This window comes from Lagopus muta, chromosome 19 (genome assembly GCF_023343835.1).
Source record: "Lagopus muta isolate bLagMut1 chromosome 19, bLagMut1 primary, whole genome shotgun sequence".
NCBI lineage: Eukaryota > Metazoa > Chordata > Aves > Galliformes > Phasianidae > Lagopus > Lagopus muta.
The window spans coordinates 7,289,367-7,312,012 of NC_064451.1; the positions used below are offsets into that span (position 1 = coordinate 7,289,367).

Consider the following 22,646-nt stretch of genomic DNA (forward strand, 5'->3'; position numbering starts at 1 on the left):
GGATATTGCAGCTGAGGTTCTGCTGAGCCGTGGGGCTGTGTGCCCATACCCTCACCTGGCTTCTGGGCTGCAACCCAGTGACCAGAGCAGAATAATTCCAGCCGTTCTCCTCATAGCAAAGCTGGATGGTGCTGCGAGCCGCTTTGCAAACCGACAGGCAGCAAAAATGCGAGGCATGCGTTCCGGCGCAGCGTCGCTCTCTGGGTGTTTTTGCAGGGGAGAAATCTGTGTGATTCCATTTTCTTCAGGTTAAAAGCTCTCCTGTAACCACCCCCCCCCATCCCCCCCAATTTCCACGGGTTTGCAACCAGCAGCTCATCTGGAGGCGGCTGGCTGTGCTGGGAGATGCTTTTCCGTGCGCTTCCCATAGCTTCACCGTGCACCTGGGAGGGGAGGGAGAGGTGGGCTGCTGTCGGATCATGTGATGGTATGAAATCACAGCCACTTTGCATCCAATGAAGGCACCCGAGCACTGTTAGGCGTGGGGGGCTGCGGGGGGAGCTTACCCTTCTTGCACACACACACACACACACACACACTGCTGTCACCCCAGCGCAGAGGGGGGAATTCCATCCTGCAGCCGGAATTTGGGTCAAAGGTGTTTTCAGTGCACGGCGGAGGGATCTGATTGGGGCCCTTCTTGGTGTGTGTTTGTTTTCTTTTGCTGGGACTTGTGTGGGTGGGGGGGCTGGGATGACAGCCGAGGCGGGGGGATCTGGTGCTGGGATTTCCCAGGGCAGGGCTGGGATTTCAGATGGAGGTATGGGGTGATGCTGGGAAAGAAGGGGTTGACGCGTGATGGATTCTCCCCGTTAAAGAGCCCGGCAAAGCAGTTTGTGTAAAGAAATGCATTGGTTGTTTTCAGCCTCTTGAAAACTGTTTGTTTTCATCCCCCGCCATTAACGTGAGGTCTAAAATAAGAACTGCAATTTGCAGGCACTTTTGCTATTAGCAATAGGCAGGAGTTAACCGTTCAAGCTGAAATGAATTGTGCTGTGTGGGTTTTTTTGGCCTCCTCTCCCCACCCCCCACTCCCCCCCCTCTTATTGATGCATAATGTATGATGAGAAAAAGTGAAAAAATAATTAAAGTCTGAAGAGCGCTGCATGGATTCATTCATTATGAAATCTGGGTCAGCAGTCGGAGAAGGAAAACGAGGAAGGCGGGGTTGGTGGGGGTTGTGGTGGAGTGGAAAAACGGGACTTCAGAAAGGCAGAGGGCATGGGGGGGGTTTGCAAAAGGCCCTTTGGAGGCAGCCTGGGAAATGCAGGCGGTGTGGTGCCGCTCTTGGAAGGGATTCCCTCGCTGGGAATCACTCCTTGGGGATGGGCTGGGGGAGCACTGATGGCTTGCAGCTTGGGTTTGAGCAGCCGTGTGCTTCCTGAAGCATTGCTTGCTGGTGGGCAATGCTGAATCAGGCTGGGGAGTTTGCCCATGTTGAACCTGGGGTGTGAGAGGGCTGCTTTGGTGTGCCCAGTGGGGTGATGGGGTGCTGCCCTGGGGTGTGAGCCAGCATCCATGGGAGAGCTGTGCTGGGGCTGGGGGGCAAAGCGTGGGATCCAGCAGAATCCAGCCACGTGTTGTTTGTCTTCCACTCCAAATTCTTGCTATTATTTTAATAAGACTCCGTAAAACCTGCTTTTGTGCAGCAGCATGCAGAGTCTGGAGAGCTGTGGTGATGGATTTTCCATAGGGATGAGGATGGGTTTGTGGGTTCTGCAGCCCTGGGCATCACGCAGGGTTTTGGTCCTGGTTTGGGATGCAGCTGATTGGGTTGCAGAGAGCGCGGTTGGAACTTGGAGCCTGGTTCCCCTTTGGCAGGATGCTTCAAACAGTGCTTTTGTACTGATTGAGAAGAAAAATGTAGAACTTCAGGGTTTTAATCACAAAATGGAAATTCTCCTCCTTCCTCTTGCTCCGTCCACAGGAAACGCAGTCGGAATTGATTGGACTTAGCAAACAGTGTTCATCCTTGAGAAATATTTTCATCGTAAGAGCATTCATCCTTGAGAAACGATCTTCTGACCGAGTCAGATGAAGTGCTCTCCAATGCAGGGACTCTCCATCCCCATACCAGGAGGATGAAAGTGGGAGCTTTGGGGGTTTCTGTTCCAGCAAATCTTAATCACAGTGGTTAGAAGAGACCCTTCGTCTTGTTAACCCCACTAACTACCCATGGAGACGTGCACAACAAGCATGGAGAAGCCCTGTAATATCTCCTCATCTGCAGGCACGCACCCATTCTTTTATCTTTCTCAGGAGGTCCATTTCCTGCTGATGCTTGCATCGTGTGGAGCCCATAAATCAATTGATGCTGAGTTGTGATGCTTCTGTTGTAGCAGTGAGGCTGATGCAGTGTTGTGATTTGGTTTTGGGGCTGGATGGCATCTGTTGGTGATGAGTATCGACGTGCCAGTGATGGGGATGATGATGCTCCAGCTTTGGGGAATGGTGGTTTCTATTCCGCTGCCCTCGTGCCGATCTATTTCCAGGCTTTGTGTAGGAATAGAAATGGTTAAACTTGGAGGGTTGGGATGTTTTCCCACACCCTGAATGGTGGGGGAACACAGAACGCGTATTGAATCGGAGGGAAGTAATAACGCTTCTAATTTTCCTGTGTGATTTAATAAAAATGTAAATTGACTTCGGGTGGATGACTCACTATGGAGGGTGGTGTCGATCAAGATTAATTGGCGGCTGCATGAAACCAGTTAGGCTTTGTTCCTTCCCCTCAAAGGCAACTGGAATTCCTCTGCTGCAATAACGATGCGATGTCCCAGATGCGGGCTGCACGGTGCTGGGGGTCACAGCCCCAAAGCCGTGGGGTGAGGGGATCCTGGGGCCATGGGGAGGCAGCCCCATTGGGTTGGGTCTTGCTGGTGGCACAGCGTGGGATGCGGCCCCACAGCACAGGGATGTCATCGTCCCGCTGTCACCAAGTGTGCCAGGACACTGCACTCTGACCCGAGTTCAGCTCTGGACACTAATGGATTACAAATAACAGTAATAAATTACAGGAGATGGGATAATCTACCTACTGTAATGTTGTATTACCGTGACTGTTAGTTATATATTAATGTATAATTGTATTACATGAGCTACATATGCATAAAGTTCATGCTTCGGGGCCCTCAGCCAGCCTTTAACTCTCTGTGGTTCACAAAGAAATGTGGGTCAGGGCTGATTTCCCATGGCATCCTCTGCCTGGCTGTCTCATTTGGCAAAGGTTGGTGCAGGAAAGGCGGGTGCCCGTGGTCCCCCAGTTACCTGTGTGCCCATTTTGCTTTGGTTTGCACCTGAATGCACATGGTGCCGGATGGCTCTCAGCTGGTGCTCGGCGTGACCAAGACCCAGTTCTGTCGAAAGCAATGAAAGGAGAGTCCTTTCCTTCAGTTATTTTTAATGCACTGAACACTGTGATGGTTCCTGCTTCAGCTCTTGTAAATGGGAGCGAGCTGCTGTTGGGTCACACAGCTGCCCTGTGTCCCCTGCTCCCCACCATGGCTTGGGGTGCAGAGGGGCTGTGAGCTGCAGGATGGGTGGGGTGGGGATGCCCCATCCCTTCCCTTGGGATTTCTGCTCCCACATGGGATGGTATCAGAGCACCCAGCCACTGCTGCACCCCATTGCAGCATCAGTGTGCCCATGGTTGGAGCAGTGATGTTAGCATAGGGGTGGGATATGCACACTGAAGGAGGGTGCAGTTCTTGTCCTGGTATGAAATGGGGGTGGAAACCCCATTGCTTGGCTCAACCCCCCCCTTTGCTGCTTTTTCCTGTGGATGTTCACATGCTTTTCCCTCATCCCATCCCCAGCAGGGCTGGCTGCCTATGGGATGGAGAATGCAGCTCTGGAGGAAGGGGAGAGGGGGATTTCTGCCTTTCTGCCCATGCTGGAGCACCTACCCCCACCGTCCTGCCTCTCTGCTGCAATCCCTGTCCTCCCGCGGGCGCGAGAAGCAGGGGCAGGAAGCGCAGCCTGCTGCCAGATGGCTCCAAACATAGCATCTGTAATACTTGATCAGAAGAAATTATGGCCGAGTCGCTCTCCCTGATTAAACAGCCTGGCCAGATCTCCTGCCAGCCAGCTGGGCGGCCTCACCCTCCCTGCGCCAGTGGGGAGGTGACAGAGCTGGGGACACGGGATGCAGGGTGGTGGTGGCACGGCGATGGGGTCGGACTGGCACCCTGCAGTGGGGTATCCTTATCCTTTGGGCACGCTGTCACCTCCATGATGCCCCATGGCTCAGTGGGCAGCCCTTGCTGGCACATCGACATCCCAGCTCTGCTCCACGTGGGATGCTGCAGAAGAGGAGCAGTTCGGTGAGCAGGGAAACAGAGTGCAGGTCTCAGGCTGCTTCTGAGCTCTGAAAGGTCACTGAAAAGCTCGCAAGCAGCCTCGGAGCAACCTGTCCTCTGGCTCACCCTGCCCCTGTGCTTGTACCGAGCTCCGTGGCCAAAGTGCAGCACTGCTGCTTTCAATGGACTTGGCGTAGGGACGGCTGTTAGATGAGTTCACTCTGTCTGGCTCCATCTATGCTGGTGAAATGCAGGCGTGGACTAATGCCACGCATTTCCACTAATACCAGTGGAAAATCTCTGGCACTGGGCACGTGGCTTGCAGGGAGCACATCCTGGTTTGCTGCAGTGGTGCTGGGCTGGAATTTTTTTTCTGAATGGAAAGCAGGAGATGTCTATACTGTTAAACCGTGGGATTGGCTGTAGGCTGGAGGAAAGAACCCTGAATAGCACAGAAGAGGTGGGCAGGGGGTGTCCAGGCATGGCTTTGAAGAGGATGCTCTAAGGAATGCTGGAGCAATGCTGGAGCAGAAATGCTAAGTCAGGGCTTGAAGCAGTGATTGAGCACCTGGTGGGAAGGCAGGGCCAACCCAGGGCAGCTCAGGTGTATTCAGTGCACTGAGTGAGCAGAAGGGCTGGAGCCAGGATCCACCCCAGCCCAGACCTCATTGAAGGGTTGGCAGTGGAAGCGAGGGTTTTTTTCCTGGAGATCCCTGCCTGGAGGCTTGAGGCCTTCCAAAGGTAAGCAAAATTTGTTCTTTTATTTTTGCATCTGTGGTTGCTGTACTGGGGCTTGTTCTTATTTCTGCAACCTAGGATTGTGCCACCTTGTTCCTGTAGCTGTGCTTTCCATCACGTTGTTGCATTATAAACACCATGTCCCACTGCGTAGCCCTGCTGCACCGGACTTACGCCCTTGGTGATGAAGAGGCAGCTGTCTGAAGGAAGCTCCCATGCAGCACGTTTTGCACACACAGGCAGCTGGAAAGCGCTGTGCCTGCTTGGCACCAACGCAGAGCAGTGATTTGAGTTGGTGCAGGGCAGTGGTGTGAGAGGGGCTGGCTTAAGAGGGTCTGAGAAGCGATGTGGTGAGGAAAGTGACGAGTAGGGCGTTTCTCTATGGGGTGAGAAGCAGCTGCTGTAGGGTGGGCCCAGGCCAGGCATCCCCCTGTGGGGCTGGGGTTGGTTCTGTGCAGCTGCCCTGCTCCTGTGCTCACCTGGGAGCCTGCAGCTCAGGATGGATGTGCTGGGGGGGAACCATACACCCTGAGAAACGTTATCCTTTTCCTCACCCCTAAATGTTTCATGAGCAGATTAAAAATTGAAGCCCAAATGAGCCCTGCCATCAGAAGCAACCAGCTCGGTTTCAAGTTCTGTTTAAGTATTTTTTCTTGATAATGTCGCTGTGTCAATTAGAAAATGACATTGCTATTTAAAATGCTGTTCCGTAGCCCTCTTTAATTAAGGCAGCGCTATAATACCAATCTGCTCTCATTAATGAATTTTTAACAATCAAAAATGAGGGCTGAATGGCGCACAGTTGGCTTCGCGGTGTGGGCATTTCTGGAGATGCTGGGAGGGAGGGGAGGGGATGGATGTCACCCCGGAGGAACGCATTGGCTGCTGCAAGGGGAAAAGCAGGGCTTCAGCCTTCTGCAGCAGTGTGCTGAGGCAGCAGGGTGTGGGGTTGTGTGAGTTGCTGACCCCCAATAACTGGCGAAGTGCTGCGCTCTGCCCTTGAAGGGTTTGTTCTGTGCTGTTTGGGCATGGCAGGTGGAAGGATGCTCCCTCACCTGGCTTGTGCTGATGGCCTCCCACTTGGACACCCGTGGCTCCGTCCTTTCCCCGAATGCTTTGAGGATGGTGCAAGGATGTCCCCGTGGCCTGTGCTGGTGTCAAGTGGCAGTGGGCTGATTTCTGGTGTGGCCGCAGCTGCTTTAATGGGTTGAGGTTTCCTGGCTGAGTTTGTGTTGCCATAGGGAAGAGAAGGGAAGCCTGGAAACCATCTTGTGGGTGATGGGGGGAAGGGAAGCAGAGGGAGAAAGGGAGCAGCACTGTGCTGTGTGGGTCCTCACTTTGGGTCAGAGAGGCAGGGGGTCCCCAGGTCCCCCCTAACAGCTCCTCTTTGCAGGGCTGGGATGGGGAAGAGTGTATTTCTAGCAAAGAAGCCAGACATCATATGTCCTCTGACAGTTTCACATGGAGGGGAGAAAAGTGAAGGCGGCTCTGAGCTTTTGCCCAGGAAGAGCCAGAGATGTGCTTACATCCTCCTGCAGATAATCTGGGAGCTGAGTCATCTGCATTTTTGCTGCTCCTGAGATGGGGTCAGGAATAAATGTCCCCAGCGTATCAGATACACATTTTTTTGCATGTTGACAATGGGCTGCATTAAGAAAAACATCCCAGCTGACCTCTCGCACAGACATCCTTGAAGTCTGGGCTCTTGTTGCTCATCTCCACTTCAGACGCCTGGTGGGGACGTGCCTGGCTGGGGTGGGTGTGCAGACAGACAGACGGACTGGTTTGAGTGGTGCATTCCTCCTTGCCCTTTGCATACCCTGCAGTGAGGGCAGCTGTTGGAGCTGGGGCTGTGCGTGTTCAGACCGTGGGATAATTAATTGCAGAGGGGCAGGGGGTGCAGCAGACAGCTGCATTTTTGGGGCTGGGTAGCCAGCCGTGAGGTGGCCTCGGTTTGCATCTGGAGTTGCTGGCATGGCACAGGGGATGCGGGGAATGGATGGGAGCGCTGACCTGCGCGTCCTCAGCCCCCGTGGCTGCTGGCAGCTCAGGTGTTGGCTCCTCGGGCACAGGGAGGTGGCCCACAGCAGTGTCACACAACTGCCCTGCAGCTCGCTGTGTCACTGCTGCCATGGTGAGGGGCAGCTGTGCTCACCCTGCGGCCGCAGCCGTCAGAGCAGGTTAACATGAGTGGTGTTTTGGAGCACAAAACAGGTGTAGGGGTGCTGGGCGCCCTGCAGTGCCCATCCCTGAGCACCTACAGCTTAACCCGTGGTGTGCCAGGCAGCACCGTGCAGCCCTCTGAGAGCCAACCAGGGCTGTGCTGATTGCTGGAAAAAAAGCAGCACGAGGGCACAGATCTCCCCAAGGAATGCCTTTTGTCATCAGCCTGGTGTCAGAGCTTTACTGTGGGGTGCTGTCACTGCTCCTGGTGTGTGAGAAGGGGCTGAGTGCCCTGTGGTGCCCTCTGTGGTGAGCACCACACCAGGGATGCGCTTGAAAAGTTGTTGTTTTGTTTTGGTTTTCCCTTGCTGGTTGCTCAGGGTGTTGTTGGCTTTGCAATCAGGGCATGGGAACTTCCCAGTCCCAGGATGTAGCTGTGAGCCCTGCTGGTGTGCACGGATGGCTCAGCTGAGCAGGGAGAAATCCATTCTCCTTCTCTGCATTTTTTGCAATGGGAAAAACTTTCCAGGTTGGAAAGTCCCCTTCTGCTGTCACAGCTATTGTCCTGCAGCTTTTGGCACTCAGGGATTGCAGTGGGACATTGACAGAGCACGCAGCAACCCGTCCTTCTGGCATCTGCCTGTCCATGTGCATTCAGGACTCTTCCGAAAGCCACGGCTGCTGCCAAAATGCACTTTTTTCCCCTAAAACTGCCTCCTTTTGGGATCAGCCAGGGCTGTGTGTCCATCATTGCAGCCCCCTGCAGCAACACTCCATCACCCAGCCCCACACCTGTTCCCTCCCAGCCCACGAGTTTCATTAACGTCCTAATTAGGATGTCTCCACCACGTCCTCGGGGAGGGCGGCTGGGCGCTAACGAAGCTGCTGTCACAACAAACACAGCACACAGCACTGTGGCAGTGATGTATGGGGAGGCCTGAGGCGTACTTGCTTTGGTTTATGAAGGTGAGAGATGTTTCCTCCTGTTTCCCCATCCCGTGAGGTTTCCTCCCAGTCTGGATGCCATCGTGATGCTGTCTGTAGTATTTTGGTGTATCTACAGGTGGCTGCTTTGCACACGAGGGGTTGGTTTTAACTTAGGTGCTAACAGCGCAGCATTTTTCCTGCTTCCTTTCCTTCCAAAGCCCAGAGCTTTGGTGTTTGTTTTAACCTTGTCCTCCCCACCGCCTCCATGCAGCCCCTGCTGGGATCCATCTCCCGGCGGTGCTGGGGTTGCTGTCAGTGATGCTATTTGTCTGCACGGAGCTTTCTGTGGCTGAGCAGCAGCGTGTTCCTGTGTTGTCACGAAACAGAAGATGGGATAATTAAATTGCCCTTTTCCCAGAAAAATGTTCCTGTCTGCGTGTGCTGGGGGCTGGTGGTGGCTCAGTGCCAGGGGCACATGGCTTGTGCTGCTGGGAGGTGTGAGAAGTGCCGGGTTGGGGATGGTGCTGGCAATTTGGGGCAATTTGAGATGGCAGTGGCAGTGCCATGGAGTGATCTCGAGGCACCTGTGAGTGATTTCCGTCCCATGAGCAGCTCAGAGGCTCCAGGTGATGATGATGGAGTTATTCCTGGCCCCCTGGGTTGGGGGTGGGTGTCGGTGCAGGGTTGTAACCCCTCCATGCAGACCCCCATGGCATCCTCATACAAGTCTGATGTGAAGCAGCCGTGCAGAACTGGGGTGTATTTATGCTGTTTGTCACCCTTCGTCATCTGCGTTCTCCTCCTCCTCCTCTTCCCGCAGAGGCAGCTCCTCAGATCCATCAGCATTATTGCTTTGCCTTCAGCTATAACCCACTCGTTGACTTCCCAGGGATGGCTGTCCCCAGCCTTTGTCACCTTTTCTCTCCCCCCTGCCCTTAAATATTAATGCCACAAATCACAAGTGACAGCAGCTTGGCTGGAGCCCCCTGCTCTCTCCATATCCTCTCCAGAGGGCAGCAATGGAGGAGGGCTGGGCTGTGCCTGGCCCTGTGCTTTTCCCTTGGGGCTGTATTTGGCTCTGGGGTCAGAGTGCAGAGGGTTAATGCCTGTGTGAGGTTGGGAGACCAGGGCTGGGGCTGGCTGTGCTGGATGCTGGCTCCTTCCCTTTCCTACTCATGTGCCACTGCTGCTGTGGATTTCCTCTCCTCAATCCATTCCAGCCAGGACCCCCCTCGGCTTTTCTCCCTCCCTTTGGCACAATCCAAAGCCAAATCCTTTCTCTGTCTGGAAGGATTGGGTCTCTCATTGGGGTGTGCAGTGTGCTGATGGAACCTCTATGGAAGCTGAGCAATGAATGGGAGCTGCTCCTCCTGCCCTGGGTAGACAGTGGGTTTGCTCAGTGGTGGCAGAAGGGAGGTGATGGGGAGCTCTCTGTGCACCTGGGCACATGTGTGCTTGGTCTTTGACCACATGCCTGAGTTTCTACAGCAGTGAGGGAGGAATGGGAGCTGTGGGTTGCTGCCCACATCCCCATGCATCCTCCCAGATTGCAGTCCTGGGGGCTTCTCTGCTCCTCTCATCACATGAGGAGCTGATCTGGGGAATGAGCAGGGGGTGTGGGTTCTTTGGGTACATGGGGCTGAGTGGAAGTGGAGGGGTTATGTGGGCAGGGTTGGGTGGGAGCTCTGGGCTGAGTAATGCAGGGACTTCGGCTCACTAGCAGAGGTTAAAAGGGGAGTGGTGGGATCTGTTGGGAAAATCATTACTGCTAACCTCTGCCACTTGAGCTGCTCATTAAGCTCCCCTGCGCTTCTACCTGCTTGCCTCCTGCAAACAGAGCAGGAGGACATTGCTGGGGGGGGGATGAGACTGCTCCCTGTGGCCCATCTCTGTGGAAGCAGCAATGTGTGGGACTGCTTGGCACTGGAGCACCTCCAGTTGTGCCTCCACGAGAGCCCCTGAGCATCCCTTGGGGCTGAAGCTTGGTGCAACCTGGAGCCAACCCGATGCCACAGCTGCCTGGGGAATGTGAGAAGCATTGTAAGGACGTGGGTGACAAAGCAACAGTGCACCTGTGGTTTGGAAACATTTCTCACCAACTCGCTGGAGCTGTGCATGCTGGAGTCCCTCCAATGGATTACAAACAGGAATGGCCACTGGGCACTATGTGGCCAATTCTACAGATGGTTGGCATTCTTCTTGTGGTGTTCCTGGGTGACTGAGACCCTATAGATGCTCCTTGAAACCCTCAGAGGTCCTTTTGGGGGTTCCACTCATTGCTTCACTCCATAGCCTGTTGCAGATCCTGGAAGCTGCTCTCGGATTGCAGAAGAGATTCTCCATCTGAGGGAAGAAAGTGTTGAAATACTACAGCAAATGCTGCTTGTCTGAGATACCTGCCCTGGCTGGAATGGGAGGAAAAAAAACACCAGTCTTGGATGGCAGTCAGGCTTCTGTGAGGATCACTTCACCCCAAATTGCAGATGGAGAGAGCGCCAAGCAGGCACAGCATGGCCAAGTGCTGGTGGTTGCATTGTCACTGTGCTGGGCACCTCCAGCCTGAAGCAGAATGGACTGAGTTTGGTTCAGCTTGCAGCAGGATTCCCTTGGCAGTGTGCATACCAACCATGGCATTTCGCAGGCAAGAGGAAGCAAATTTGAGCTGCTGGGGATTTGAGGAGCAGCATGGTGGCTGTCCCATGGTGCATGGGCTGCCCTGGAGCTTGCAGCCACAGCAAGGCTTTATTTTGCAAAAACAACCATGCCTGTGGGTTTTGATGCATGTCAGCCTCGTATGGCTGACTCAGAGGCGAATTTCCTGACTCTGACTTCAGGTCTTTTTTTTTTTTCCTCATGGCAAACATCCGTTTTATCCCTCTGCAAGTCCATTATTGCCAGCTAAACTGTCCGCCCAGCACGGCTGGCTGTGCAAACACAGCTCTGTGAAGGCATGGGTAGCACTGAGCTCCCTGCTCCATCCCAATAATGAGGAATGCAAGTTGCATGGAGCAAGGGGCGTGCATATATAGGTAGATGTTTGTATCTGTTGCGTGGCCGTGAGTTTGCAGTGCTGGAAGAGTGAGGTTGCAGGGCAGCGTTTGCTCCAGCTCGCTTTAGGGCTGCTGCTGGATAAAGTGCTGAGCTTGGGTTAGGAATAGGGTTATCCTTGCTGCTGGGGAGCATGAGGTGTGCAGGCAGGGCAATGTGCTCAGTGCTGCAGTTACCTGGCAAGGGGGCTGAGCCTCCCCCTCATAGGAGGAGGAAAAACTAATAGTGTGCCAGCCAAGAGAGCTGGAGCTGCTGGGAGCGTATTTATCACGGCAAAGAAAAAGGCTCTGTTCCCTGCCTCTCCTCAGCGCCTGTTTATCACACACACAAGGGGATGGAGAAAATGTTCCATTTGTTGGGTACGGCCGTCAACCCACACAGTGTATAAATTAAGGGCTTTTACATGCAGGGTTCCCGAAATAAAACACACACACACACAAAAGAGAGAGGAGTTCTGTATCGGCCCCGGCGCTCTGCCTCTCCCTTGCTGTCTCTTTGCCCCGGCAGGCATTGGCTCTCATTCAGGAATTCCACATTATCTCAGCCCGTTTCCAGCTTCCTCAGCAGGGAACAGCTCTGCTTCTGTCTTCCTGCAGCCACATCTGGAAAGCGTTATGCGGGGTGTCAGCCGTCAGAGCCGGGCGGCTGGCATGTGCTCCCCCTGCTTGGGGTTCTCTGCCTTCTCCTGTGGGGAGATACTGGGGATTCGGTGGGGTTGGGATGCTCTGTGCCTCGAGCTGCTTGCTTGTAACAGCTGTGAGCTTATCCCAGTGGGTTTCTTCATGTGTAATGGGGGTATTGGGGCTGTAAAGGCATTGGGGTGTTGTCATCTCAATCCTAGAGTGAGCGCTGGGGGAAGCAGCTGTTTGCCTGGGGATGATGGAGTTTCCATCCCCAGGGGTGTTCCAGAACTACAGAGATGTGGCATTAGAGGACGTGATCAGTGGGACGTGGGCTCTGGGGATGTGAGAGGTCTCTTCCAGCCTTAATGATTCTGTGAGGCAAGTAGCAGTGACTTGGAAGCAGGCGTGTGCACCGTAATGGGTGTGAGTGCAATGCACGTGGGGGTCTTCAGCAGTGAGAGATGGTGGAAGTGGTTAAATGGGCCCTAAGTCAGCATCAGTGGGAATCAGAGGGGGTTCCCAGACTGCTGGCTTTTGTCATCTTTTGTTGTTGTTGTTCTTGGGTTTTTCTTTTAAGCTGATGGGCCGACTATTATGGTATCTAAAATTAAAAGGGGAGGGGAAAAAAAAAGAAAGAGAAGAAAAAGCAAACAGGCCTTGGTTTTATAGACCCTACAGATGCATCCGGCATCAAACTGATCCCAGATGCAGCTCCACTGTCAATAGTGTTACACGAGGGATCAATCCCACTCATTGTTTTATGTGGCCTCTCCAGCATCATCAGCTAATTAAAGCTAATGGTTCCCAGAGCAGCACTGACAGCGGCTGATGCTATCGGTGCGCAGCCGGGTCAGTTTGCTGGGGCATTGCAGAGCTGCATCCAGCTCAAAGCCTGTGCTGATTTTTGTGGTCAATGGGAGATGTCATTGGGCAAACATTGCTGTGCTCATGTTGGCTCTGTGGTGGATGGTCCAAGGCTGCTGGTCCTTGGGGACCCGATGGTTCCCTGAGCTGATGCCTGAAGGAAACATATCCCACTCTTGCACTGAGATGAAATATCACCCTGGTGGCTCTTGTTTGCTGGTAAAATCAGGAGGCACATGGATGCCTCCATCCCTATAGAGCTGCAGCAATGCTCTGTGCATCACCACAGGGTGCTTGGTGCTCTCCAGGAGTGGGACCCTGGGATCAGCCCTCTCTTGGCTGCTGCCCCAGTGCCTGCGTGGCAATGGATGGGCAAACACAGCATGGCTGGTTTCACTGGGACCTTGGACTCTGCCCTCCTGGAGGCTGAATGGAAATTAAGCATGCTAAAATTAGCTGTTCCTGTCCCTACAAGGCAGAAACCGGACGTGGGAATCCTCAGGGTGTTGCAACCTCTGTCTCTTTGGTGTTGCAGTCTGCCTCATTGGTTTCTGCTGTCTCCCTCCTGCACCAGGTGGTGTCACCTGGCAGAGAGAGCTAGCACTGAAGGTCCTTGTGTGAGGAAAGTTGGTGATGGTATCCCTTGGAATCTACCCTGCTGTCCTGTGCTCTGTGCTGCTGGAATGGAACAGTGCCGGTAACGATGCTCCCCCAAAAGCATGTGAGTGGAAGGATGCTCCTGGCTCTAAAGTCTTGGGGATTTGCACCCTGTTCTCCTCTTGTTGCTCAGGTCTGGGCTCTGTGGGTGCCCCGGGGGTTCAGGCATCCCCATGCTCCCCCTTGCAGCCCAGCTAAGCTGGGAGGCAAAGTCCAGGCTGGCCAAAGGGCAGGGGAACAGGAACAGGCTTACAGCACCCTGCTCAGTAAAGCAAGTTGATAATTAAATCCTGTGGCTTTTATATGAATTCCAGGGCATTTTCCTTGGGCTGGAGCCATCTGTGCTATGCACCCCACCCGCTCGCTCTTCTATTTGCTCTGTGCAGCTCAGGGCTTTTGCTGTGACGTTGGGTGAGCACAGTGCTGCAGGGAGATGTTTTTCATGGGGTTTGTGAGGCACATGCAGGTGTATGGGAGACGAAACTCCTGGGGCTGCAGGTGGATCAGGCAGTTGTCCTGGCTCCATTGGGTTACTGCTCTGTGCTGACCTGCTTAACTCTTCCCTGTCGTGAGTGGCTCAGTTGTTATTTGGCAGTCTGTGAACAGAGGTGCTAGGAATACTTGACCTGAGCCTCTTGAGAGATGAGCGGAGTGTTTGTGTGACTGTTGGTGGCGAGGACAGGAGGGGAAACTTCTGTTTGGTGGAGAGGCAGGACTGATGCTGTCTTTACTGTCATTGGGTCTTTTTGGGACTAAATAGTGATAAAAAACCAAAAAAGATCAGACTGGAGGGGCTGTATGACACAGTGGGCAACCCTTCCCTAGCTGGAGGCTGGTGGTGCTCCCACCTTGCAGCAGTGTCCCAAAGCACTGCAGAGAATCCCCAAAGTCCTTTGGGTTGTGCTTGGATCCCCCTTTACTTGTGCTGTTCATGGGATCCAGGGCTGTATTTCCAAAAGATGTCTGTGTAGACATTCAAGACACCTTTTGTCTCTGAGTGTCCACTTACTGAGTGTCTAAGGGCCTTACTGAGGGTCTGTAGGCATTTCTTTAAGCCAATGGATGCATCCCACAGCCCAGAGGATGCTCCAGCACCAGGAGGCATTGCCCTGAGGAGCTTTGGTTGGGGCATGTGGGGAGTAACAGCAATCTTTGGCTGGGACGGTGTTGCCCAAGCTCCATCCTTTGGAACTCACCCTTGGATTTGGATTGTGTGCTCCCCTCTATCTGTGCAAGTGAGAACAAACCCAACACAGGCTCCTGTTTAATCCCTCCCCTCCTGCATCTGCTCGCACTGGGTGCCTCTTAACCAGGGTGTTCCCGCTGAGCACGATGAGAAGATTTGAGCACTCATTTGAACTGCAGACTCAAAGGAAGTGGCAGCAGAGCTCCCCAGAGCTGTTACCAGCTGACATCTGGGCGTGCAGCCGAGTTCTGGTGTCAGCGAGACGTGCGGTTGAAAGAAGAGGAGGTGGGAAGCCCAAGACACCTGCAATTTGGTTAATAAATATTTATTCGGAGGTGACAAATGCTCTTCTGGATAAAACAGAGTTAGCAGAAGGATTGCGAGGGAGTGACAGGGCGTGCTTTCAGAGGAAGGTTTGCAGCAGGGATGTTGAAATGAGCAGACGATGTCGAAACTTGCGTTTGTTTCTCAGTGTGTGATGCTGCAGGCAGATGTCCCACCCCTCTGAGCCTCTGCCTGGGGAGATCCCCTCCTGAGATGGGGGAGAGCATCCCCATGGGGTCCTTCTCTGGGCACCTCTCATGGTAAGGTGTAGAGGGGTGGGCTGGGAGCTGAGGCAGGAACTTTGGACGGGGCAGAGAGCAGGATGTGGAGCTGCTGGGTCTGAACGTCTCAGTTCCTTGCAGGGCACATTGCCTGGCAAACAGCCATTGGGGACATCAGGGCTCTGGGGCCGGCCTGCTTCTCTGAATGGAGGCACCAAGTGATTTTTGGTCTTGATTTTGCACAAGCAAAATGGTTTTTGGACCATCTTTGAGCTGGGGGCCCAATCACAGCAGGTAGCTGGTGTGTAGGCACTGCCCATTTTGGGGTGAAGGCTCAATGCCAGCCCTCAGGGATGCTCTGAGCACAAGGAGCCATCCCCACCCACTGCTGCCTGCTCACCTTTGCTGGCTCAGTGATACCCAACCTCAGCAAACACCTGGCCTCACGCAGGGAGACGGTTTTGCCTCCCTAAGGGCAATGCATCTGAAGTGAGAGCAGAGGGGACGGGCTGCAGTGCTGCTCCTGTGGGGTCTGGGTTGGTTGACAGTGTGACTGGTGATGAGCCCGTGACCTGGGAGGTTGATGATAGAACCATTGGCATCCGTTTGAGATTAGCAAGAGAAAGCTCGGTGCCCATCTCGCCCAGCATGTAACTTTAATGCAGAGATAATGAGCAGTGATATTTATTTGTAAAAGATCTGGAGATATCACTGCCCGGAGAGCAGCCAGGAGCTGTCAGAGTCCAGCCTGGCCCTGCAGCTGCTGTGTGGGGCTGTAACCCAAGCGCTGTGCTCTGATCGCTTTTCACGCTCCAGCTCTGCTATCCCAGCAGGGCATGCAGTCCTGTGGCTGAGATTTGCAGGAGCTGATGGTGGTTGGGCTCTGGCAGCAAGGGGAATGCCCTTGGTCCCCAATCCCAGAAGCTGGGGGGACAAGGCTGCTTCTGGTCCCCTCCTGGTGGGGTTAGCATGAGGGATGCCCGTGCAGAGATGCCCTCGCATTGTGTAATGGCAGGCTTAGGTGGGGTATGGCAGGTGGGTGTCCCGTCCTTATTAAGCCATCCCCTGGGTAATTACTAGGTTAAGGCCTGATGGGATAACGCTTCATTATTTTTGTGCTGCGGAGGGATTAGGAGCAGCAGGGATTTCTTGGAGCTTTATCTCTGCTAAGGCCCTGGGGCTGTGATGGCTCCTTGCATCCTTCCCAGCTCAGCAGTGCCGAATGCTGGTGCAGCACAATGAATCTGTGTGTCTCTCTTACGTGCTGTAAGCCAGAGGGAGGAGAAGAGGTGTCTCTTGCAAATAAACAGGGAGGTGGGTGGCAGAGGGCTTCCCAGGTGGCTTCTCTCATAATTTATGGCCTAGGCAATGCAGAGCTGTTAGCATGGCTTTCGGAGGCTGTTTGCTGAGTGTCACCTCCTGGCATGGGGAGCAAGGGAACATCACTCCAGTCCCATAGCTCCAGGGCTGTTTGCACCCTTATCCACAGCCTGGCCAGCTGCTGGTGAGCCTGGCATTCAACACCCTGAGCGTGTCCCAGAGGTGCTCCTAGGATGGATTTGGATGGCAGAAATGGAGTGAAACACACTCGGCGGGCCCCAGGCTGAGGGCTGGAGCTGGCACAGCATGGGGAGCAGGCAGGCTGGCAGTGGGCCAGGCCGTGCACTTGATCCAAACACAGCTGGAGCTGATCTGATGAAGTGAGAGGTTAAGAAGAGAGCATCTGTTATCTAAAGGGGACACACAGTGGGAAACTGTAAGCTCTTTATTCCACCCCCCCCAACCCTGCCCCCTCTGTTCGGTGCATCATCCCTGACTTTATTTCTTTGATTTATTAAGGAAGCCTGTGCTTCCGGGGCTGTAATTAAGTGCCACTGTGCAAGCTTTTGATAACTGGCGGATGATACAGCGGCTCATGCACTCGCTGGCTGCTGGAGTGCTTTAGGACTGAGGTAACAGGAGAGACCTTCCCTCTTGCGGGGGTTGTGCACAGGGAAGAGATGGTTCAGCCCTGCTGCACGTGCCAGCAGGTGAGAACGTGTTGGCCTGCACCTCCTACCTGGACGTGGAGCTCCCTGATGGGGCTGTCATCTCTGGGCAGGTGGTCCCAGAGCTTCCACTGACATCCCATAGGTATTATGGTGATGCCCAGGGGAAGGTCTTCACTGCCTCTTCAAGCTGGGAGCGTTGGGCAGATGCTTTGGTTTGCGTGGCTATTGGGTGCTATGGTGCTGCTGGAGCACCCCGCTGTTCCCCTGCCCTTCCCCAGGCTTCCATTCTATCTCAGACAACCCTGAGCCCCTCTGTGCTGGGCAGTGCTGCTCTGACATTCGGGTACAGTTTTCTTTCTGCTATGCAGGCTGTGTTTTTATACGTAAACAGGATTATTTCAAATAGTAATGCCTCAGTAATGTTAGCTGGAGATGCTTGGAGCTCCAGCACTGCATCCCCCAGCGAGGGTGAGAGGAGGGGGGGGAAGGGTGAACACCTCACCTGTAAATAAAATAAAAAGTGACGGAGATTATGCACTGCTTAATGAACTCAACCATCCAGCCTCCCGCCGAGCGCCAGCGCTGTTTATAAACTACAGAAAGGGCTTTATTTTAATGGGCAGTAAATCTCATTCATCCCAGTGCTGGCAGTCACGAGCACACGGGATTAATGGGATCGCAGAGAGGGGCTCTGTGCCTCCTCACCCCGCTCCCTGTTGCCCTCCTTTGCCCACGATCGCTGTTCTCCTCCCTTCCTCCTCTCCTTAATCCCCTCTCCGTGCTGATAACCAGGGTTATCTGGCCAGGAAGAACGGAGGGCTCTGTCCCTGTGACTCTGCATGTCACATCCGCTCGCTGCTCGGGTTTGTTTACTCACTTGAAAATTGCCCCCCCCACCCCAGCAGCTGGAGGAGAGCTGAGCTCATTACACCATGCATTACTTCTTTTTCTTCTTCTTAACAAAACCAGCTCCCCTTCCTCCAGCACCCGCTGCCCAGTCCCGAAGCCAAGTGGTAGCAGGCACAAAATATTTTGTCTTGCGGGGAAAAAGAACTGAAAATAAACAGAATGTGACCTTCTGGGGAAGGGATAACACAGGAGTGCTGGGGAGGGACAGTGATGGGTTGCTGTGGGCTAAAGCCACCCTGTTGAGGAGGTAATCAGGCCTGGCGTGACACACAGCTGTTCTGGGCGAGTGAGCTGATGGGATTTAAGCCGATCACTCTGGAGGCTTTGGGAGCTGTTGTCACTGTGCTGGGATGATGGAACGGGTGAGGGACCGTGGTGCGGTGACGTTGGTGGAGCACTGGAGTCCCCCCGTGCCATCCTATCCTATGGGGTTTCAGGATGGAGCGTGGGGCTGTGAGCTGTGTCCCTGGGTGCTATCCCTGCTGTCATTGGAGCAGTTTGGGGGCAGGTGGGGTTTTGGATGTGCCTCAGTTTCCCTCTGGGCACAGCAGGTTCCTGGAGGACTTCTGGGTGTAATTCAGTGTGATGCTCTCCTAAGGCGAGGAAGAGAAGAGTGAGTTGTCTATTGCAGTTTGAGTTTAATATCCATAATCTGCCATTAATCAAAATAGGGCTGTAAGATCCTTACTTAGGCCTAATCAGTGCATAATGGATTATCTGTAGGAACTAATAAAAGGTAATTATCTACGCTTTGCAAGTTCCAATTACTGTACTTATATGATCAATTAATTCTTGTAGCGGCTCCGCAGGTGCAGGCGCTGCTGGTGGGGCTGTGTTCCTTCCCAAAGCAAAAGGAATGGGACTCTGCATGTGGAATAAAGCATCAGCCTTCGCCCTTCTCACTGCCAGCCCTGCCCTTATTGGGCTGCAGAGTTCCTGGGGTGGCTGAAAGGAGGAGGAAATACCGCAGCGATGTCTGTGCAGTTGTAGGGGTGGCTTAAAACGACAGTGAATTGGAGGCGTGCTCTGTGTCCGTTTGGGACCCGGCATTGTTGTGGTAATTGGAAGCAGATTCAGTGTTTGTGATGAGTGGCAGCTTGGAGGGCTCTAAGAGGAACCCAGGATGGGGGCCAGGGAGTGGTGGGAGAGAGGAGAACGCGGTTTTGGGGATGCGGTTGGAGTGGTGCAGCAAAGCTGTCCCCATGGCAGCAGCTGACCCTTGGCTGCCTCAGGTCTCACCTTGTTGTTCTCCCTTCTCTTTGTGGTTATTCATCTTTTGAACCTCAGTAATCCACGTTTTGGTGCCCCTGAGACCGTAGTTCGTCTGGGTGATGCTGCTCACCTGCAGTCCTGGAGCCTTGTGGGTGATGTTATGGGAACATGAGAAACGTGTGACATCCTCTGCCCCAGCCCATGGAATCAGGAGCCCAGGGCTCCCCAGCAGTGGGGGTGCTGGGATGCACGAAAGGCAGAGCAATGAGCAATACCCATACCCAGAAAGGAGCAATCAGGACATTTTGGGTTGGTTTCAACCTTTGTGAAGCTTCTCACGGCACTGCAGAGGAACAGTTTTAAAACATGAGTTTGTTTCAGTACAGAACTGCATTGAAAAAAAAAAAAAAGAGTCTGCATGGGATCATTTGACAATTACCATTGTTTTTTCCCCCCCCTTCCCTCTAAACACGAAATAAATTCATCTGTGTAATTTCTTGGGAACAGCCTTGGTTTCGTTGGCATTTCTGTTTAAAGATGAAAAAGCAAAGCCACAAAAAACCCCAAACCCCCCAATCCCTTCTGCTTAAAAATGGAACTCCCAGCTCTGCCAGTGATATACAGCTGTGCTCAGTTCCCAGTATGGCTGGGGCTGTCCCCAGCTCACTCAGAGCTGCAGTTTGTGCTGGGGAATTGTCAGTGCAGGAATCTTGGAGCAGGATGGGGCTGTCCCTGCTGCTTGGGCAGGGTTTGGGACGTGGTGGCAATGGGTGCTGTGATGTGAAGCATTGCACTTTGGTGGGGTTGGGCAGTGATGCAGCAGGGGTGCGGGGAGCTGGATGGAGCTTAGCAGCTCCTTCAACTGCAGGGGAAGCTGAGGCACACAGATGGCCAGAATCCTAAGTGATGATGCCAAGGGGTGAGACCCATCCTTTAGCAACACCATCCCGTGGTTGGAACTTCCCACAGCCTCCTGGCCTCCTTTCCAGCTCTTTGGTTTGTGTTTAGGAGCCGTGACCACCAGGCTGGCAGTGCACAGTGGGCAGGATGTGCTCTTCGTGCTGCTGGTGACCGCAGTGCTCAGCCTCTGCCACCCTCTTCTGCCTTTTGTTTCTGTTCCTCTCCTTTTTTTTTCTTTCCATTTTCCCAAGCAAGCCACCACAGGCTCCTTCAAATATTCCCCCCAAAGTTGTTCTCCTGCTTCTCTGCATTGTGTTTTCAGCACTGAACTCCCATTGCCCCATCCCAGCCCCATGTACCAGCTTTCTGCTCTTGGCTCTGCCTCTGGATTGTAGGGACTGAGTCTGGGCATGCCAATCCCTGCTCAGAACACGTCTGTACCTTTGATTTCACCTTCCCCTGGCAGTCCTGGAACTGGATCCTGGGCACCTTGCAGATTTGAGTCACTGCCTGCAGGCCTGGTGCATGGCTGGGGGCTGGGTGCAGGGTTAGGAGTTGGGTTAGAGTTGGGTAGGGATAGGCTTGGGAAGGGTTAGTGTTAAGAGTTAGGGATAAGGTTAGAGTTGAAGTGGGATTAGCCAACAGTCCAAGCCATGCAATCTGACCAAGACACCTCTAGGGCTGTAGGATCCCCAAGTGCAGCCCTGTGTGATGATTGTGTTGAGTAGAGCTGGGGGCATTCGTGGTGCCAGGCAGTGCTTAGCATTCATTGAACAGAACTTCCAAACTTCCATTCACACCAATCATAGGTGTGCAACCAACCAAGCCAAACTGGGCCAGTCAACCTTTTTGGCTAGGATTTGCTCTCCTGGGTTCTTCTACAACCCAGAGTACATCTACAAATTCAACCCTTGGTGATGTAAAGCTGCTACTGGATACTGCTTGGCAGTGGGAGAAGCCCAGCAACTGTTTGTGTGGCTTATGAAGCGTGTGGTTTGGCTTAGGGAGGATTGCACACAGATAGACACACGTTCTTTGCATTTGTTTGCTTGCTTGGTTTCAGATGGAAATGGAAGCCTCTGCTCTGTGGTTGGATCCTCCCAGCTAAGCAGCTCTGTGCATACAGAAGTTGCTTAAGGAAGGGAGAAGATGCTGGATGCAGAGCAACTGCTGTTACTGCGAGCGTTCTCCGACCTTTGTGAACAAAACCACTGGCACTCCTCAGTTTGCTTCTCTATGCTCAGCCCCTTTTCCAGCACAGTTACTTTCTGAGCCAACATTGCAGGTTTTATTACTGCCAATTATTATTTAAATAGCTCCAGAGGTGTACACAGCGCCGTGCAAACACGGGGAGGGACAAGGTCCTTGCTCGGGGAAATGGCTGGGATCATTCAGAGGGGTGTAGCAGTGATAATGAGGGCTGAGGTTGGTGTCGGAGCTGTGAGGTAGAGGGCTGGCTTTGCATCAGCCCATGGGAGGGGTCCCCACGTGGTCCTGCAGCTGAAATGGGGATGCCGATCTTCAGCGAGGTAGGTGATAGGGGAAGCATTGGCCCTGCCACACTAGATTAAGCCATTGCACCTTCAAATGCTGCTGTCTGACGTGGGTGAGAAGTGAGGGCTTTGGAAAGAAAAGGGAAAACCAGTCAAGGGCTTGTGCCACCCGGTAATTCACTGACCCAATTGTGCACTGCTGTGTGAGGGGAGAGAAATTCCTTCCTGACCCTTGTGCTCATCAGCCTATGCCCTGAAGCATGAGATTTGATTTTCTTTATCTGGCTTTCTGTAATTGCAGATGTCACGATGGTGCTCCCTGTATCCCACCCCTCGGAAATGGCATCTGTCTCACTTAAGTCAGTGGACCTTCCCTTCTTGGAGTCTGTTCCTGACCCCTTTCTGGGATGAGCAGGGAAGGAGAATGGGTCCAAGCCACCCACTGCTTTTTCCCTATGAGTGGCCCTGTTTTTCTCCCCATTGCCATCAGTGTGGGTCATTCAGCTCCATAACTCCGGCCTTTCTGCTGGAAGCAGAGACAGTGCAAAGCCCCCACGGACCCCATTGCCATGCAGTGGTCTCTGTGCATTACAGCAGTGGTACCATTTGTCCCCAAGCCTGGGTGTTCCCTGGAGGAGGTGGAAGGGAGGAGAGTGAGGAGCTCTGCTAAAAGGGTAATGCATGGAAAAGTGGGATTAGACACAGCCTGCAGTCTGAGTGCTGCTCAGGTTATAAAAATGATGAGCAGAAATCAAGAATGAGGTTACTGTTCTCTGGGCATGCCAGGCATGAACCCATCAGCAAAGCATTGCCATGCTGTGCTGGCACCCGCTGTCCTGCTGTGCATCCCCATCCCTGTCCCTGCTGGTGCTCTGCTCTGTGCTCTTTGCAGAAGCTTGGGGAGTGTTTCCGCAGCACTGAAGTGGCTCAGGAGGCCTCGTTTCCTTTTCCAGAGTGACTCGGGCATTTCTGGGAAGGAAGCAGCCTTCTCCTTAGATGGCCGCAAAATCTTCAGCGTTGCTCTTTGCAAGTGCAGTCGTCAGCACATATTGAAAGCACTGCGGTGCGAAACAGATGTTGTCATTATTATTT

The 22,646-nt window shown here is 53.5% G+C and overlaps 1 protein-coding gene across 3 annotated transcripts in view; it reads left to right on the top strand.

The window, feature by feature from the left end:
* The window catches only part of RXRA (retinoid X receptor alpha), a 76,145-nt gene that overhangs the window by 15,238 nt on the left and 38,261 nt on the right, over window positions 1-22,646 (top strand). The window contains exon 1 of one of the 3 annotated variants that reach the window (XM_048966451.1): window positions 728-5,039. The exons of the other annotated variants lie outside the window; for them this stretch is intronic. The gene's annotated coding sequence lies outside the window, so the exon portion shown is untranslated. Of the gene's footprint in view, window positions 1-727; window positions 5,040-22,646 lie in introns of those variants that run through there. 3 annotated transcript variants of the gene reach the window in all.